Here is a 12,548-nt window from a genome sequence, read left to right on the forward strand (position 1 = left end):
TCACTCCTGGTGCATGCGTCACTCTCAGAGAGAGGAGACGTCTGCCGCTCCAAGGGATCAGTTTGTGTGCCAGTGTGTGTGACTGGAGACAACGCAACCTCCCTTGGCGGTTCATACACGATACTGTGGTCGTGTTGTCTGTCCTCACGAGGACATGGTGTCCTCTGAGAGAAGGCAGAAAGCGTTTTAGGGTGGGGAACACTGCTAAAAGCTCCGGGTGATTTACGTGCGCCCGCTGGAGGTCTCTGCTCCAGACCCCTCACCGGGCGACCTTCGTAAATACCATATCAGCCTGTCAGACATGCGTCCGTGGTGGCCACCTTCCGTGAAAGGACAGCACCCGTAGGCGCGCCCCGTACTAAAAAAGTCAGGTGTGGCCAGTGGCGTAGTGCCATTACGCATTTCATAATAACCAATACTCTCCGCACGCCGTGGCGCGCGGGGTTTAGTTTTATTATGAGACCCATGTTGAGCAGGTGCTTTACGAGGACATTTGTCTGCGTAATCTGACTCTGCTCGGCGGGCATTATAGATAAAACCCTCCTGTCTAGGAGAGAGAGAATCTCTCTCTCCAGAATATGGGTTGACTCTCCCCGGGCTTGTGAATACAGATAGCCCGAGAAGCGAGGGGGGGTGACGGTGACTTGGAGTCTGTAGCTCCGTGTAACTGTCTTGAGAAACCCAAGCAGATGTCGTGAGCATCTCCCGCTGTATGCTCCTTAGAGCCAGCTGAGATGTCACGTCTCTTCCCCTCTGAGTCTCTATTTGTTGTGTTATGGGGCCCTCCAGTGTCTGAGCACTGTGGTGCCCCATTTCGACAATCCCCACCGACACAGCGCATGCGTGTGGCGGTGGTGCCCTTACGGCTCCAGCCGGCACTGCGCATGCGCGTGGCGGTGGTGCCTTCATAACCCCAGCCGGCACTGCGCATGCGCGTGACGGTGGTGCCTTTACGGCTCCAGCCGGCACTGCGCATGCGCATGACGGTGGTGCCTTCACGACCCCAGCCGGCACTGCGCATGCACGTGACGGTGGTGCCTTTACAGCTCCAGCCGGCACTGCGCATGCGCGTGACGGTGGTGCCTTCACAGACCCGTCAATTGTCCGCCCTTTGAGAGAGGTCGTAGCTGCTCTCAGAAGGGGAACAGTTGACGGACTGTTTATTGTTTTTATTGTTTTTCTTTTCATTTTTTCGAGCTGCGCCCTTGGCTCGAAGCCTGGATGCGTCAGCGGAAAATGATTTATGACAAAAAAATCAATAAGTGTGTGACATGTGTTTATGCGGACTTGAGGATGGTGTTGAGGCATCTCTCGAGGCGGCGGGAACACATTTAGAGCTGGGGAACCGTAGACTTCCAGCTCTGTCACAGAGGGGAGAAGGAGGGGCTGTCACGCCGCTCGCTTCTTCTTCCTCGACTGCTGGCCGAAATTCTGGGTTGGCTGCGCCTGGGCTGCAGCCGGAACCGGAGATTTTCTAGGCCAGCTCGCCCTCATCCCCTGCCTGGGCTGGGGACTAGGAGCGGACTGTGACCTCTGCGTTTTCGGTATTTTGAACCGAGCAGGGTTCGGGGCAGCTTGGACGAAGGGCTGCCGCTGCGATCGCAGCGGCTGGGCCCTTCGAGGGAGGCAGAGGTGGAGGGCCTCGTCCTCCTTTTTCGACTCGCATCTCCTCTGCATGGAGGCAAGAGCGGAGCCGGCTTGGTGACGGGCCCATCCTCGGTAGGAGGTGGGCTGCCACCAGCAGTTCCATCGGCGGTATGCGGAGCAGGCCGAGCCTCTCCATACCGTCGCAGTCTAGGGAGGAGGCACCCTGGATTGGGGCCTTGTTGGTAAAGGGTCGGTCCCTCCACGAGACCAACACCTCATCCAACATCTCCGGGAAGACCGGGAGGAGTTGCCTCCTTGTCCTCGTTGCTTGGGGAGAATGTTTCCCCTCGTAACGGGACCTGGCGGTCTCCTTGGCCATTTCGGGCCACGGGATGTCTAGCCTGGACGCAGCGCGCTGACACGCGGCCTGCAGGTCCCTGCTCAGACAGGGCGAAGCTGGTGTGCTATCGCCCGGGAGAGCAGCAATCGCTCCCGGCTTTGCCGTTTGAGCCGATGACATGAAGATATCTTCTTCTTGCTCATCCGAATCAGACAGGAGGGACTCAGAGGTGTCCTCTTCGTCCTCCATGTAGTCTAATTCCAGGACATCCTCCGCGGGCGAGACCATGATGAGGTCTCACCGGGAGCTCCCGCCTGGTGGGGCTCCGTTCCCGCGTCTCTTGCCGCCACCGGGTCCCGGCCTGACACGGCGTGGGATCCCGGTTCCGCAGCTGCCGCTGTTAGTGAGCCCCAGACCGACACAGTGAGGGGCTCAGTCTCTGCGGCGGACGCCCCCGTGTCTTGATTGCCAAACGGCGAATCAGTGGACATGAGGGAGTCCTGTTCCAACAAGCTAGCTTGGTGTGCTAGCCGTCGGTGGAGGCTCTTTCGGGTGAAACAGGCGCAATGCCCGCACGAGCCGGGGTTGTCGATAGCCTCCTGGGCGTGTTCCAGCCCGAGGCAGGACGAGCAGACCTGGTGTGAGTCTGTGCCTGCTATCTTTAACCCGCAGCCGCATGACCGAGCCTCCGAGTTCCTGACTCCTCTGGTGTGAGGGGGAGAGGCGTCCATCTTGTTCGCCTCGTGGCGTGGAGAGGACCCGCTCGTAACAGGTACGTCGTTGAGAGAAAAAGTTTTACCAACCCGTCCTTAATCGGGAGAAAAAGGGACGGTGTGGGTCCTTTGTTCTCAAAGAATATTGACTGGTGTGTCAATATACTTCTAATCCTTTTCTCCTCCGTGAGAGAGAAAAAGAAAAGCGTCCTCGCTACCGTGGTGTCGGTAGTAAGGGGAAGCTAGCTAGCAACGGGTGCGTAGCTAGCTTGAGAAAAATCAAAACCTTACCTTACTTTCCGGGGAAAGAAACGGCGAGGTCGATTTTAATACTAACTGGCGTTAGTATTACCGTCTTCTTGCGAAGCAGAAGGAGTAGCCGGCGAGCGCCCGTCGTCCGAAATGGTTATATTTGGGTTCAGTCTGTGGACCGTTAAGCTTGTCCGGCTACTATAGAGATGTGCTCTGAAGCGAGAAGAGGTGTTTGAATGACGCATGCGTCGTGGCGCAAGCTACTTATAGGGGGTGATTCCCTGACGTTGACGTCAAGATCACCAGCCAATCAGGATTGGCGTAATGAGATTGATGCTTCTGTTTGCTCCGCGATGAGGCGCATCCCATAGTGAGACATCGAACGGAGTGTTATGAATGAGAACTCCTGTGAGACTGTAACTCTGGGTCCTTCTCACTTCGGTTAAATGGATTCCTTGCGTCCCTCACTTGCGTCGTTTCCCTGCGTCTAGTCCCTCCCACCAGGGAAGCATGGAGGGACGCAAGGAAACCCCGAGAAGCAGGGAAATTAGTTTTAAGAGCAATGGGACGTCCTTTCCTCCGGAGCGTCACGTGAAGCGACGTCCGCTTGTGATGACGCCGCACAGCTGATCGTCTGACAGCAGCTCTGTTCCCGTTATTTTCACAAACACCCCCGCCTCTGTTACACATGTAGCCTACTGACACAAACATTTGTATCATCTGTTGTAGACCCAAATAAATAAAATAAAATAAGAACTAATTCTCAAAAAAGATAAACGCCATTCTTAAAATATATAAACGAACAATAGTTTGATTAATATTGATTAGAGTGCACAATAGAAATAAAAATAATTTAGAGAAGAAAAAGAGATATGTTATCTATCAAAACCCAGTTAGATTAACATTCATTGGATTGCACACTTTGTTTGTTTGTGTAGATATGTAGCAAATTCACATTTTAAATAGCACTTAATGACTGATTGAATGGAAATGACAATAAATGAAAATGTAAAACGAAAAAAGCGATCATGAAAATGTTTCCAAAAAATGAATAAAATGATTTTTGACCGCTTTGTTGTTCAGATATATCACATATTTGTAACTAAATGATACATGAATTGAAACAAAACACGGTATAAACTGAGGAGTGACTCCCGTGAGGTTCATGTATTTTCTTCACTCTGCTCTCATGTCAAGAAGCATCAGATCAGTGCATGCGCTGCATCGTCCAATCAGTGAGCGATACACAGTAAGGGGCTGGGCGAGTGTCTGAGGAGGATGGTCTGGTGGTTCCTCGGTTATCGCTCCTCCATTATCGCTCCTCCATTATCGCTCCTCGCTCCTCGGTCCTCCGGCAAAAATAAGGCCATTGGGACGCTACTCAAGATGGCGCAGACAAATCAACTTCCGGTGAGACCGAGACTGAGGAGCGAGGAAATGAAAAATAAGAGAAGTGAGAAGGGCCCCAGGGCATAGCAGCCAATATGGCCGCTCAAAGCAGCTTGACTTTACACTGTGTGGGATTGGTGGATTCGTGTGTCCGTCAAGGAAATCTTGGCCGGCAACCATCATGGCCTGAAATGACCAATGGACATCGAGAAATCACTAAGGACCTACCCACCAAGTAAACAAAACATAAACCACGTGTCTCCCATCAGTTTACGTCTGTGAGGAGAGAGAGAGAGACAGAGAAAATGGCTAAAAGAAACTTTACAGTTGCCGACTTCGCTCAAGATTTTTTCCGCTAGCAGCAGTGAAGATAGAGCCTCAGAACCTGAAGTCTTCGACTCTTCTGAAGAAGAAGAACACAAAGACAACAACAAGGATCCATTTGGACATGAGTAAGTGTAAATATTACAGTAATAGTGTACTGGCAATGTGTGGGGAATACGGCGAAAATGAACAATAGGTTTATTGATGTATATTTTTTTATCGATAGTCATGAACTTTTTATTGGGACAAAATAGACTCTCCATTAGCAAACGTTTACTCTGTGTTAACGTTATTTTGGTGTGTAAAAGTGAGATTACATGTGTAGATGATTAAATTAATCATTGATGTATTCGTCCGACAATGGAGACATTTACAGTGACATGTTTTTGCCATCGATTATTTTATCTGTACAGATGAGACTTTGTCATAGATTTATTTATATGTGTGCCTGTTATTATTTTACCGTCCTGTACAGATGAGACTTTGTAATCAGATGTAGCCTATGTATATGTGTGTCTGTGATTTTATACTGAATGTAAAGTAACTGGAAATACCTGTGTGTGTGTGTGTGTGTGTGAGAGAGAGAGACTCCTTCTCCAACCTCCCAAACTTTCTTTTTATGTGTGCATTGTTATTTGTGCTTGAGCAACATTTTACTTGAACTTTATGTCAATGAAATTAGTTGTAATTATTGTCCTACATTTTAATTTGTTTTACAGAGATGTTTCACAGCTGTCTGGGCCTAGTGGCCCACAGGCGGCGTTTATCCAGCAGCCAGAACATCCATCTGTGCCTGCCCCCAGGTCAAGATCTACTGTGGCTCAAGGGCCTTCACCAGAGCCATCACCACCAAGGACCAGCAGACCAGCATCACTACAGCTGCCTCCACCTCCATCTGCGGCTGCCACCAGGTCAAGATACACCTCAGCACAAAGGCTCCACCACAGCCATCACCTTCAACCCAGCCAGCAAGGAGGTCTCGTTGAGGTCTCGTATAGCACTTGTACCCCCCACCTACACAGCAGCCCATGCACCATCACCCCCATCTTCACAGCAGCCAGACCCACTGTCTTGGAAGACAGACAAAGACCTTGACACTGTCTTGACATTTATAATGAATAGTTGGTTGAAAGTTCTGATGTTCAATATTGTAAATAGTTAGATTTTCCAGTTTCTTATATTTATATAAATAGTTGGTTGAAAAAAACATATTTATAATAAATTGTTGGTTGAAAAAAAGGGTTGAATGCTCAATTTGTATTTGTACACATCACATGAACCTTGGTATGTAATATGAAGTCATTATTCAGTCCTAATGTATCTCAGTCCCTGCTGTGGTGAAAGTAGAGTGATAAACACCTGCTTTACTCAAAATTCGAATTACATTTTTTTCATTTTAGACATGAATAACACATTTATATACAGTGTAATTCAAATATTTCACTGCTTTTGTGATCCTAGGACTTTGGAAACCAAATCTAAAACACCAAAACAATTCGATCACATGAGTAAATTTGTGTTTTCACAAGAGTTTTGAAGATTTTCCAAAAATCGGATGTCAAATGTTAAGCTTTTGAGCTACTTATCTCATCAAACAGTGCTCTAAGGTGAGTAATATGCATATATAGCAAGACCAGAGATTGTCCTGAACATTTTGATATGTAACACATGGGGTGCCATGTTAGAAGAAATACATTTGAAAGGTGATTTAAGAAAACATCTAAAGATCGAGAAAATACCCTTAGACTCCAGAGGGTTAAAAGCAGTTTTTGCTAAACAGCTTATTCCACCAAGGTCCTAAAATGGCCTTGTGTAATAATTATACATATTATTATCATAGCTGCCTGTGTGCACATGTAGACCAATGCACACAGTTTGTTTCACTTCCCTATTTCTCTCTGCATAGGTTTTTGTCTTTGATTATATTTGAATTTCCCCAATTTTTTAAATGTTGTTAATGTATTTTTCCCCCCTTATTGGGCGACATGTTTCTCCTGGGATTAAGGTGGGATACTGGTTGTGTGTGTGTATATGTGTGCGTATTGGTGTGTACAGTATGTGTTCATGTGATGAGCTGATCTGGAGCCAGTTTGGTAAGATGTTTTAATAATAAGGCTAAATCGTTTGTTTTCAATTGTTTTATTTATAGATGTCATCTTGTGTGCAAAATAAAATAAAAACTATGGACAAATAATTGATCCTCCAACACAGCACTTTCATCCAGAGGACTTGGGTTTGGGTCACAATGTTAAACCCAAAGATTAAAAACTGTACAGCTTGTGATGTTATGTCATGTGACACGCTCTTCAATTAGTCACATGAGGTTAAGTTCTTAGCTTGTTTCTTACCAAAACAATATCGTTTTCCAAGCCTAAGCAAGTGGTTTGTTAGGGGTATGCAAACAATATCTTGTTTACATTTCATTTAAATGCTGTCTGTCCTTCACAACCCTCCAAATATGTTGCACATTTGTATAAAAAGCTACCTCTTTTCATATCTGCACAGCTTACCATTGTTTCCTAACAGTACAGCGTATTGTGTCATAGTATACCATTTTTTTTTGGTATATCTATTGTCATGTAAATACTGCTCTATATTTTTATGGATTAATAGGTTTATTTTATTTTTATAATAGTTTTTTGTGGTTTTTCTTGCTATTTATCTTCTTTAACTGTGTTTATATGCACCATATCCACCAGGGCAAAATACCTATTGACAATGAAACCTGTTTTTGATTCTCATTTCTGATTCTGACTGTGTTTCCTAATCCAAACCATGACTTTTTTACAACGTTAAAAACCTGTTTCATCAACTCTACATCACTTACTATGGTCACTTGTTAGAACCATATGCCATCCTTCTGCTTCCAAACGCTACACATAATGCTGCCACTGGTTTCATTTAAGTGACGCAGAAAGCCTCTGCCTTAGCGGTAACATTTGACGAGAAGGGATGAGATCCCGTTGTTCTTTTCATTCTTACTTGAAATAAAATAAGGCAAGCACTTGCATCACAAAGTGAGTACACAGTCACTCTCTGATGCAAGCTTTTTTACTACACTATTTCAAAAAGCCATAGGGACTCATCGACTTATGATGTGATCCACTTCGCTTCATAACCTAATGTCAAGAGCGCAGCTGACACTCTGGGGACTGACACTTTGAACCGGCATTTGTACTGCGCTGGTTGAGACTTGGCCTGCTGTGAATTGTGTATTTGATATGATGTAAGCCTATTCAGAGCCTTCTTTCGTCTCAGACAGATATTTCCAGCTCGGGGATGTCTTGTTATTATCTCATTTATGATAATTCAGTGGAGGGTAAGGGGACTCCCCAAAATGTACGGGTATTTCACCTGGATAGTTTTATCAGGATGCAGAAGGGCAGGCTTCTGAGACTTCCTTACAATATGAAATGTATTTATTTAATGCATGTCAAGTATGAAGGCTTACAGTTTCCCTTGATTTTGGTCTCACACCTATACACATGGAAATGGATAGTTTCCTTGTAAGCCTGTTAGGTTTATTGGTACAAGATACTACATCAATAACGAGCTTTCAGAGGCCCATTTTCATCTAAATGTGATGATATTTTAGCATTTTTAGTTGTATATAAATTCCAGTACAATGTTATGATGAGCGATATTTGGAAAAGTCGTTCAAAAACCTGCAGGGAGGATCACAGTTCCAGACTTGCTAGCAGTTAAAATTAAGGTTGGTGTGAGATTGTGAGTGGTTTAATTTTGTGTAAGATAAATATTTATAAGCAAAGAGTATTAAACAACTTTTTAAGATTCCGTTTTGCTAGCTTATCCAATAAGTAACAGATTACATGTAACATAATTAGGTAATCGGTATTGAAAAAAAGGTAACTAGATGTAATCAGATTACTGCCACTTTTCTCAAAATATGGGGATTAGTAGCAGGATTACAATGTTAGAGAGAAATTAGATTTTAAAATAAAGAACATTATATTATGAAGCAGTTTTAAAAACAAAGTGAAACATGTTTTGAGTTTCCTGTCGTGTGTTATATAGGTTTTTGTGCATGAAATAGTCTACGAAGGCTAAAATCCCTGTGTTTCCTCCAGAAGGAGTTTCACTCAAATATGAACCTGAATTTGAGCATAATATGTCCTCTTTAAATCTGTCTTTGAATCTGTTAATGCAGCATTATAGAAGATGTGATGTGGAGCAATGACATAAGCCTTGACACCTACTAAGGACTGCAGATGGAAATTAGCTATTAGCTCAAATGTGGCATAAATCATCTCTTCTCTTTCATGAGATTATTGTATATGTATGCATGGTCCTTGCTCAAATAAATACATAAGTAAAATATTGTAGGCATATTAAACATTTGTTAGCTGAATATGGATAAAAGGCAGCTAATGGCTTGACTTCATTATACCATTCTTACCTAATACACTAATGTAATTCAATTTCAGGGCATTTGATATTGAGGCAATTAATATGTAACGGAAAGTAATCAGGTTACAATACTTTTACAATATGATACTTGGATTAGGTAACTGATTAGATTCTTTTTACAGATAATTAGTAATTGTAATTGAATACATTTCTAACGTAACCCTCCCAACCCTGCCATTAAGTGATGAAGAAAAACACATGGGTGCCTAGGAAAATACACATCAGGTACACAACCCAGGACATATGGCTCCTCCCCAAGGAGAGGCTCAAAGACAAAATGTTAATACTATTTTTTACGGCTCCCTAAACCAATTTGGCAATGGTACTATAATGGCAGATCAGAAGGTGAGGAGAAAACGTAGATTTATGGGTAAAGAGTCCCTCATGCCTGGTGGAGCACCGGAGCCAAGGGGTGTGATTGGTCTTGTTAGGACAAAGAAATAAAGTGAGAGTGGCACATTATTAAAAAAATTTGTTGCTGATCGCCTTTCCCTAAACCCATAGAGGCCAATGGCTGCCAGGACATCAGAATCAGAATCCCTTTATTAGTCCCACGGAGGGGAATGTGCGTAGTTAGAGCAGGAAAAAGGACAGTTTATGGCACGTTTCCACTGCAGGCCTCGCTCGGTTTGGTTAGGCCTTATTAGGCCCGGCTCACTTTAATGCTGCGCTTCCATTACAGTTTAGGAACTGGGGTAGTTACTATAGTAACGCACTGTAGGCGGAGCCGTGACGTCATCTTCAATGAGCGCCCCAAAAAACAACACAGCCGTTAGCTCTTGCACTCAGAGCTCACAGCTCCTCATATCTGTTCAGAAACTAGACAAAAGTTAAACAAGTACAAACCACAGACTGTCTGTGTCATGGGGAATACAGTCGCTGGTTTATGTATGTCTGTATAGGCCGTTGTTGTGAGTGTGGACGGTCGGAGCATATATAACGTTAGCTTAGCCAAGCTCCATTTAGAAAACACGCATTTTAAAAGGATTTTCCGCCTGCCGTCTGTCTGCAGACTTGTCAAAGCATTAATTCATGGTTTTTACTAACCGGTATCAGTATGTTGTTACTTCGGCATCATTTTGAAACGTGTATTACAATTAAATCACGGTCAAATATGTTCATCTTGTTGTAGTTGTAGCCCCCTCGCCAGCGATTCTCTCTCTAGTTTAGCATTATCAGCCTGGTTGTTCCTGGCCCTAGAACAGGGGTGGGGAACCTTTTTCCTCTCAAGGGCCATTTCAATGTTTTCATCATCCTCCGAGGGCCGTACAAATTATTGACCTCTGCTTAAAAATACTAAAATCACAGCCCACTCATTTCACCTTTCTTTCATGCTGTGCAAAGAAAAAGCAACCTCTTAATCCAGATATCTTGCCATGACTCATGCATGCACGTGCACGGTTGTGGCATGACCACCCAAACAGAAAGATATGGAAGATGTGTGCAAATGTATTTAGACTCCTATCCATGTGGACATGATTGAAGTGGGGGGGACCTAACCTCCTCTAGGAGGGTCCGGGGGGCATGCTCCCCCGGGAAGATTTGTTTTTAAATGTTGAAGTTAAAAGCATCAATCTGGTGCACTTTGAGAGCAACATTAAGAGATCTATGGATACATCTCTCAACATCCATATGAAACAGAACTGTAAACAATTTTTCTTTTTCTTTATGGATATTTTACAAATCACTCTCCTTTCAAACTGTATTCTTGTTTATTAATAACAACTTTTTTTACTGTCATATAGTATTTTATACCTGTTTACTTTAATCTCTTATTTGTTTTATAACTATAATCATCATATAAAGATGTGCCTTTACCTCACTGGTTGTAGAAAAAGCTTCTTATATTCGTTAGCATAGCTAGCTAACCAGATGCTAATAACAACACAGTTATTGACTGTATGATCAGTATGACAGATGAACAGATCGCCACTGGGCTTACAACTAAGACACAGCCACGCGAAAACTGCAGCATGTGTAAGGCTCCTTATGGGTACTGCAGTTTTTGGAAGTGCCGGAGCAGAGCTGCGTTCTGGTGCTCTCCGTCAGAACTACACCCCTGTCAGACGAGACATATACCACGTGATGACACGTTAGGCTTGTGTTGTGTTCAAGGACCATGACCTTGGCCAGGAAAAACAGGTACTTACTTGTTTCATTATTTTGCGGTCTAGATTTCTTTAATTGTTTTCTTTTTTGCGTGTGTTTATAAATTACCTCGAGGCCACACCAAATGGTCTCGCGGGCCGTATACGGCCCGGGGGCCGGAGGTTCCCCACCCCTGCCCTAGAACCACGATGTTATGGGGCCAGAAAAAAGGTGAAAAAGTAGCCCCGGGCTTAGCCGCGGGAAGTAGGGGTGCTGGGGGTGCTGCAGCACCCCCTGTTGGCGAGTGGTGTACATTTGAAAAACTGAGTGACCACCTAAATAAAAATGATTAAACTACATAAAATAGTTATGATTTTACTTAAAATAAAATTAGCTGTATACAGTAGCATATCATCATGTCATGTCATAGTATATATTTGTATATATCAGGTGGCTTGAATTTATTTTCCAAATAAATAAAATCCGAGTCATCTAGGTCATAGGTCGTGGGAGAGTGACGTAATTGACGCGACACACACACTGCAGAGTGACAACTTTATAGAATGGCGCAAAAAATGATTTTGGATTTTTTTCTCCAACAAACAACCCAATAAAAAGAGTGGACCACCAGCTACTCCTCAGCCCACCACCTCTACAACTAGAGTAATATGACACAGAAGAAACTGACACATCTGACTTTAATGCATGTCCACAGTAACATTTTTGGACAATGTGGATGTATCTGCTCTAATGAGGGTCTTCATTAGTGCCACCCCAGGCTACATTTTGAGTTTTGTGAAGCCCCAACACAAGGTAAGACGATGTTTCCTTTAATGCTGCTGCCGCTGTGCAGTGTTTTGTCTTGTCAATCAGTTACAATTGAATTCATAGTTTTATTAATATTGTAAATAATATTTTCTGACTATTTGTAATGTTATGTAGGTTTGTAAGACCCATAGTTAGCATGTGGGCATGTGCAGCTGTTGCTAAGGTCTATAGCCTAATGGTTTATTAAAGTTAAGGCGAGACACCCCAGGTGAATAGGGTAATTTCTCCAGTTAATTACCTACAATAAGGCAATTGTTTCTTATATTACAAGTTTTCTGAATATGCAAATGAGCCATTATCTCATTACATTTGCGCATATTTTAACACATTTCAGGAACCGAAATCTGAACTTTGGATAAAGCCAGGTTCAAAATGCTCGTTTCATTTTGTAGTCATATTAGCATCTAAGGCTTTTACAGAAGGGATTTTGGATATCTCTTTTTATCACTCCATAAATCAGAAAATACTGTCAACAGCCCTAAAATATCAATTTTCGCCATGTTTCTAGGTATAACATCTTATATAATTCAGGCTATGAATGATCTATGAACAAACCCTTCTGTAAAAGCCTTCATAATATTGATAGGAATATAACTGGA

The sequence above is a fragment of the Gymnodraco acuticeps genome, unplaced genomic scaffold (genome assembly GCF_902827175.1).
Source record: "Gymnodraco acuticeps unplaced genomic scaffold, fGymAcu1.1, whole genome shotgun sequence".
NCBI classification, from domain to species: domain Eukaryota; kingdom Metazoa; phylum Chordata; class Actinopteri; order Perciformes; family Bathydraconidae; genus Gymnodraco; species Gymnodraco acuticeps.